This window comes from Pinus tabuliformis, chromosome X (genome assembly GCF_031772625.1).
Source record: "Pinus tabuliformis cultivar Carrire ecotype Pingquan chromosome X, CPIR1, whole genome shotgun sequence".
Lineage (NCBI taxonomy): Eukaryota > Viridiplantae > Streptophyta > Pinopsida > Pinales > Pinaceae > Pinus > Pinus tabuliformis.
The window spans coordinates 1,318,227,019-1,318,233,827 of record NC_142308.1 but is presented as its reverse complement, the minus strand read 5'-3'; positions in this window follow the sequence as shown (position 1 = coordinate 1,318,233,827).

Sequence of the window (6,809 nt, the reverse complement as noted above, 5' to 3'; positions counted from 1 at the left end):
TGACTGATCCGTTTCCAAGCCCGGGTGCCAAACTGGTTGCTAATCAAAATGCTTCCCGATCCCAAGTGCTTATGTTGTCTATCTCAAAGCAGCAATATGATGCTTTGGCAAGGAATAAAGATTACGGAAATCCACAGGTGTCGAATAACAAGGCTGATGAACAAACTAGTAGTTCGACAACAACTTTGACCAAAGTTGTGCCACCCACCATTCCTGAACAAATGATAAAGTCGCCAAAGGGAGTAGTGTACAAGTCGAAATTTAATCCTCGTGCAAAAATAGCACAGAATTATAATATAATAGAGGACCTGGCCCAATCATCGTCTGCTATGTCGACGCTTGAGGTACCGCAAAATTGCCTCTCCCAAGAGCAAGCTTTATTATCAGCAATAGGTGAAATTGACCCAATGGACTCCAATCTTGTGGCGTTTGATCATAAAGCATATGACCCTCAGTTACCAGCTCAACTAGCTTTCCTTATTCAAGTGAAAGCCCTCAACAAAACTGTTCATCGAACAATTATTGATGAGGGGGCATCTACGTGTATTATGTCGATGAGTTGCTGGAAGAATTTAGGCTCACCACCCTTGTCGAGATCGTCAACGACGTTAAAAGCATTTGATGGACAATCATACACTCCATACAAGATTTTAAGTAACTTGCAAGTTGAACTAGGGGGCAAAACAGTAGGAATTGATGTTGAAGTAATTGATGGAAACCTAGATTACAACATCCTACTGGGAAGGCCCTGGATATATGCCATGGCCGTAGTTGTGTCGACCTACTTCAGGAAGATTGCATTTCCCTTTCAAGGAGGAATTAGAGTGGTCGACCAACAAACTTTCCTCCCCGACAGTTCACAAGTTACGGGAAGCATTCCAATGATCCATGGAAGCAATCATTCGCTTCAAAATATTGGAGTAGGTCTCCTAAAAGACCCTGCCTTAATGGGTACTTTTGCCCTACCGCCTGCAAGTAATCTGGCGGAAGTGGCCACAGTGGAAACCTACAATATGAAATCTTCTATATCTAATGGATTCGGAAGATTCCTAAACATTTTGTCAGCGTGGATCATCGCCCTAATAGAAATACTGTAAATACAGTGGGCTCCGAGGACGGTTCTTATCTCGTGTCAAACTCGTTAAAAAATGAAACAAGGAGTCATGAGGATAGTTCTTTTACTGTGTCAACCTCATTAAAAAATGAAACAAATCCCCTTTTCAAATCTCAAAGGTAAACCTTCATTCAAACCACCGAGTTGAATGCAATGAAGCTTGGGGGGCATGCACCTCGATTTGTGTTGTTATGCTGGGGGCATACAAACTTATCATCGAGCAGTTTTAGCACAAAGTTCATGCTCGTTAAAAAATAAACGCAAGATTCGAGCAGTTTTAACACGTAGTTCATGCTCGTTAAAAAATAAAACGTAAGATCGAGCAAATGTTTCCACCCGCGTTTAAGCTCGTTAAAAAATGAACTATCCCGGTAAATAACCGCTGTGAATGTAATATCATCAGCCATTAAAGCCTTGGTCGTGTTTGCACCGTCACCTCCACTTTTCATTTGGCCGATCGTTCACCTCGATATGATTGTTTACCCATTTTGAGGAACAGCTGCGAAGAGTGATTACACCTAGCCATCCTTGTGACACTACCGTGATTGGAAAATTCCAACCTATACCTGGAATCAGCTGCTAACCCTGTTTATCACTCGTTCCTCAAAATACGAGTCTTCTTTAAGCTCTTTTCATCTGACTCGTAAAATATGAAAAGATTGCCGAGTTTTGGCCTTCCAGCTCGTTAAAGCAACCGGGAGAGCTATCCCTCCTCTAGATTTTAATCTTTTTGGACCTGAGGGATTATTGCACAAAAGATCGAGCGCTTGTTTTGTTCGGCTCGTTAAGACTATCGAAAACTCATCCCTTCTGTATTGTTTTATACTTTTTCGGACTTAAGGGATTAGATGACGAAAAAGGGCTTTGGGAGTTAACTTTATGTACCTTTTCAGACTCTCTAAAAATGAAAAGGACCGAGTTATCTTTGTCGTTAGACTCGTTAAAATCATTAAATAGCGACAAACTTGTCTCTAGACGAGAACGAGTTTCACTATCGCTAAGCTCGTTAAAACATAGCGATGGGCTTGCCCGAAGGGCAGGTTATAGAACAAGCATATGTTATCCTTCTCAAGCTTGACAAAAATAAAGAGGTACTGGTCAGCAATGACTGGGGAAAAATTGGGAGAAAGTAAAGAAAACTTTGATGGTAGCAAGTCGCTCTTGAACATGACACTTTTCCTCCGTACCACAATCAGGTTGGGTTGTTTCATTCACCGGTCACATCCATGGTCTCGCCATACCATCCATATTTGGGGTAATGCTACCAATCCATCGCATCAGTGTCGCCATATGTTCAAGAGAAGTCATTCAGAAAAGTCAACCGTGTCCCATCCACTACCATACATTATCCTTCATCCTTTCATGACTGCCACCCTGAATCATATGTCACAGATCGTTTTCACCTCCATTAAAATCATTAGCTCCGTTCCGTGTCACTGATGTGGGATTCATTAAGGCCCTCCTTTGACGGATCGCTTCTTGTAGACATCAGCTCATTATCCAAGAAGTTGATCTAGGAACAACCCCTTCAGTACTTTGAAGCTTGCATGCCTCAATGGTAAGTTTCTCACTTCCGGCGACAGGTATATATCAATGACCTTCAACTGAAAGATTTTGCGTGGTGTTCGACGCCAAGTCCTTTATTCACACCACGTGAATTGTACTGCAGTACCTTGAGGGTCATTATCATTATCGGTGATTCCTCTCGCGCTTGTTAACGGTTTACATCATTGACCGGTAATCAAGCGATGTCTTTCCATGTTCGACTTCAGATCAATTCTCACATGGATCGACTTGTACTTAGAGTGAAGATCGAATGAGTTTGAAGACCTCGGATCTAGTTTCATCCATCCGGGCTGCGATATATATTCAGGAAAAATAAAGACATTGACATGTACATCATTGCAGCAGATAATCATCCTACTCAAAGGATGATAATTTCATCAAAATTATCAGTCTACCATCAGACGATTGTCTGTTCTATGTACAGAAAAATGAATATATAAAGCTGAGCATGGGAATGCCCGCCTCAGCTAGATCATGAAAGTAGTATGAAAAATAATGTATTGTATTGTATCTTATTACAGGTCTCCTCCCAGCATTGGATGAACTTCGGATCCCCTTGATAAAGCATTTCGCCCGATAAACAGCCTCATACATTAGGGGGCAACTATTATAGACATTTTGAGTCTATCCAATAGATTGCCTAGCGATTCTACAGGAACTTACACTTGTGGTGGACTAACTTCTGATGAAGGAAATAGAGTGACCCCGACTCCAAAATGGGTTGGAGTACTTGCTTGCGGATCCTCTACAATTTCCTCTATTGCAATGAAACCAGGTGGAAGAGGAAGACCGTCAGGTCCGTAAAATATTTCTGGTGCCGAAGAAGGGGTTGACTCGAGAGCGACAGTTGTTTGAGGAGCAAGACTCTTTGAACCAGTTACAGATGGAACTGGTTCAGTAACGCAAGTATTTGCCCCCAGACTAGGATCAGTGTTGCTGTCCCTCTGCGGCTGTTGAACTTCTTCTATAGAGGCAGGGTTTCCAGAAATGTTTGGAGTAACCGAAATCTCAGATGTCGTTGGAACACTTGTTCTAACTTTGATAGGAGATTTCGACCCGATTAAACGAGTTCGCTTTGTCCGTACTGTTTTCGATTCCGGAGACAAAGACGGTTGACTTGTAAGCCTCCGCGAACGACGGGGTTTCAATTGACTTTCTTCCACGATTGCGGATTACTCGATCAACCAAAATACAAAAGGGGAAAGTGTGTTTCCGAATTAAATGAATTTTTTTTAGACGCAAAGCTTTGTAAGAATGAACAACATATCTAGACTTGGTCTATATTGAGAGCAAAGCTTTGTAAGATGAAGCTCCATAAAAAAAAGAATCTTAATGAGACATTCTTATCATATGACTGGGTAATCGAGCAGTTTTAGCACAAAGTTCATGCTCGTTAAAAAATAAACGGAAGATCCGAGCAGTTTTAGCACGTAGTTCATGCTCGTTAAAAAATAAAACGTAAGATCGAGCAAATGTTTCCACCCGCGTTTAAGCTCGTTAAAAAATGAACTATCCCGGTAAATAACCACTGTGAATGTAACCTCATCATCCATTAAAGCCTTGGTCATGTTTGCACCGTCACCTCCACTTTTCATTGGCCGATCGTTCACCTCCATATGATTGTTTACCCATTTTGAGGAATAGCTGTGAAGAGTGATTACACCTAGCCATCCTTGTGACACTGCCGTGATTGGAAAATTCCAACCTGTACCTGGAATCAGCTACTAACCCTGTTTATCACTCGTTCCTCATACTTTAGGGGGCAACTGTTATAGAAATTTTTGTGCCTTACAGCATTGAGCATGAAATGTCCATAATCTAAGGGATCCAAAGTCCCTAAACATGTTGTTCCTACCCCTAGAGGAACAAGGCTAACAAACCACAACAATTCACAGAAGTTCTCCACCAAAAACTGCTCAAAACAAGTCAAATCAGGATCATTTCAGTGGCTACACTAGCTGTTTGCGCTGAATGTCAAAGCCAACACTGGCTACCTGCGTTGAATGTCAAATGGAACACTGGCTACCTGCGCTGAACGAGAGTGGACATGTGGCAGGCTCATTTCTCAAGGTGTCAAAACCCAGGAAGCTTCCAAATCTCCAAGTGGAAGCAAGAACCTCCAAGTGGACTCAAGAACTGACAGAGGGAGAGGACACTAGTCAGATCTCAAGCTGACTCATCCTCTCTCCAAACATCTATATATGGATCTCTCCTCCATGAGATCTAGAGGTTGGAATTTTGTTATTGCAAAGAATTGCTGTTGGTTTGAGATTGGAATCATTGGGTGCTTAATGCTTTGAAGGGGGTGAAGATAGGAATTCCATTTGCTGGGAAGGATATGCTGGATTGGAGCCCTCTGGGTTGTATCTCTTCCTGAACCTTGTTATTCATCAATAAAGCTATCTTGGTTTCTCCTATATGCTGATGTATTTGTGATGTATGAATGCATTAGTATGTTTAGTTTATTTCTAATCCTAAACTAGTTATGAATGTGAATATCTGTCTTTGTGTAGTGTTCTTCTCTTGTCGCAAGTAGATGTTCTCTTGTCACAAGTAGCTGTTCTCTTGTGATCTTGCAGGAACCCATTGAAGCTGGGTGAGTGAGAAGGCAAGTAGCTGTGAATTCCAAAAGAGAAGAGAGACCGGATCGAGGGACAAACGGAAGACACCGGTAAGTCTATTGGTCTCTCTTCTTTCACATTTCATAAAGGAAGAATACTGGAATAGCTGCCTCTGTTTGTTGCTAAGGCACTGTCACACCTTAGGTGGATAGGATCGTCCTGCATAGGCGTTTTTCCCCACAACAGGCGGCGGCCAAATATAGAGTGTAGTCACGATGATATTTCGGAGGACGAAGTAATGGAGCAGAAACAAGGAGACCCTTGAGACACTCAAAAGATTCCTGAGCCATGGTATCCCAATGAAAAGGGACATCGTGCTTTAGTAATCGCGTAAAACCTTTGGCCACCTCGGCATAGTTTGGAACCAAACGACGTAAAAAATTTACTTTACCCTGCAAGCTCTGCAATTGCTGTAAAGAAGCAGGGGGAGGAATATTCACTATAGCTTCGACTTTAAGGGGATCCAAATGGATGCCCTCTCGGGAGACGACAAACCCGAGAAGTCGACCGGATTCACCGCAGAAGACACATTTGTGAGGATTAAGCCTGATTTGATAGTATCGACAGTGAAGGAAGATCTCGCGAAGGTGAGTAGGGTGGTCCTGAAATTTGGCTGAATGAGCTGGAAGATCATCCAGGTATGGTTGTACAATGTGTCAAATGTCATGAAAAGCATAGGACATTGCACGTTGGAAGGTAGCACGGGAATTTTTGAGACTGAAAGGGAGCTTCTTATAGGAAAAAGTGCCCCATGGATAGATAAAGGCGGTCTTGTGTTGATCAGCGGGAGCAATATTGATCTGGTTGTATCCAGAAAAACCATCCATAAAAGAGTACATTTCACTTCCAGCACACTTGTCAATAATTTGATCAATGAATGTTGTGGGAAAATTTTCTTTAGGACAGGCTCGATTTATATCACGATAATCAACACACACACGGATTGTACCTTGTTTTTTAGTCACAGGTACGATATTGGAAACCCAATCTGTGAGCGGTATAGGATAAATAAAACCAGCTTTAAGAAGCTTCTCGACTTCGGCCTTGATAGCTGCAGCCTTTCGGGGGTGTACGGGGCGTAGACGTTGACGAACAGGCTTAGCACCTGGGTACGTGATTATCTCATGCACCACTATGCTGGGATCAATGCCGGGCATTTCTTCATAGGACCATGCAAAGACGTCACGAAATTCGCGAAAAAGGTTGGAATAAAGTTGAATCTCCTCCGGAGTACAAGTGACTCCTATGTGAAGATGCTCGACAATCCCTGGCTTGACAGAGATGTCGATGGGTTGGGTTTGCTTAATATTCGCCAGATTTCCTTCAGAAGACACTTGATAAACTTGGATAGGTGTTTGAAGGATTTGAGATGGGAGACAAGGAGCAAACCGCTCGAAACACGTAAGCATATCCTGCGGGGCAGGTAGAAACGAGGAACGATGGTGAAAATCATGCCAAGGAGGTTCCTCTAGAGACATAGTCTCAATAATGGCTTCGTCGGAAGGGAA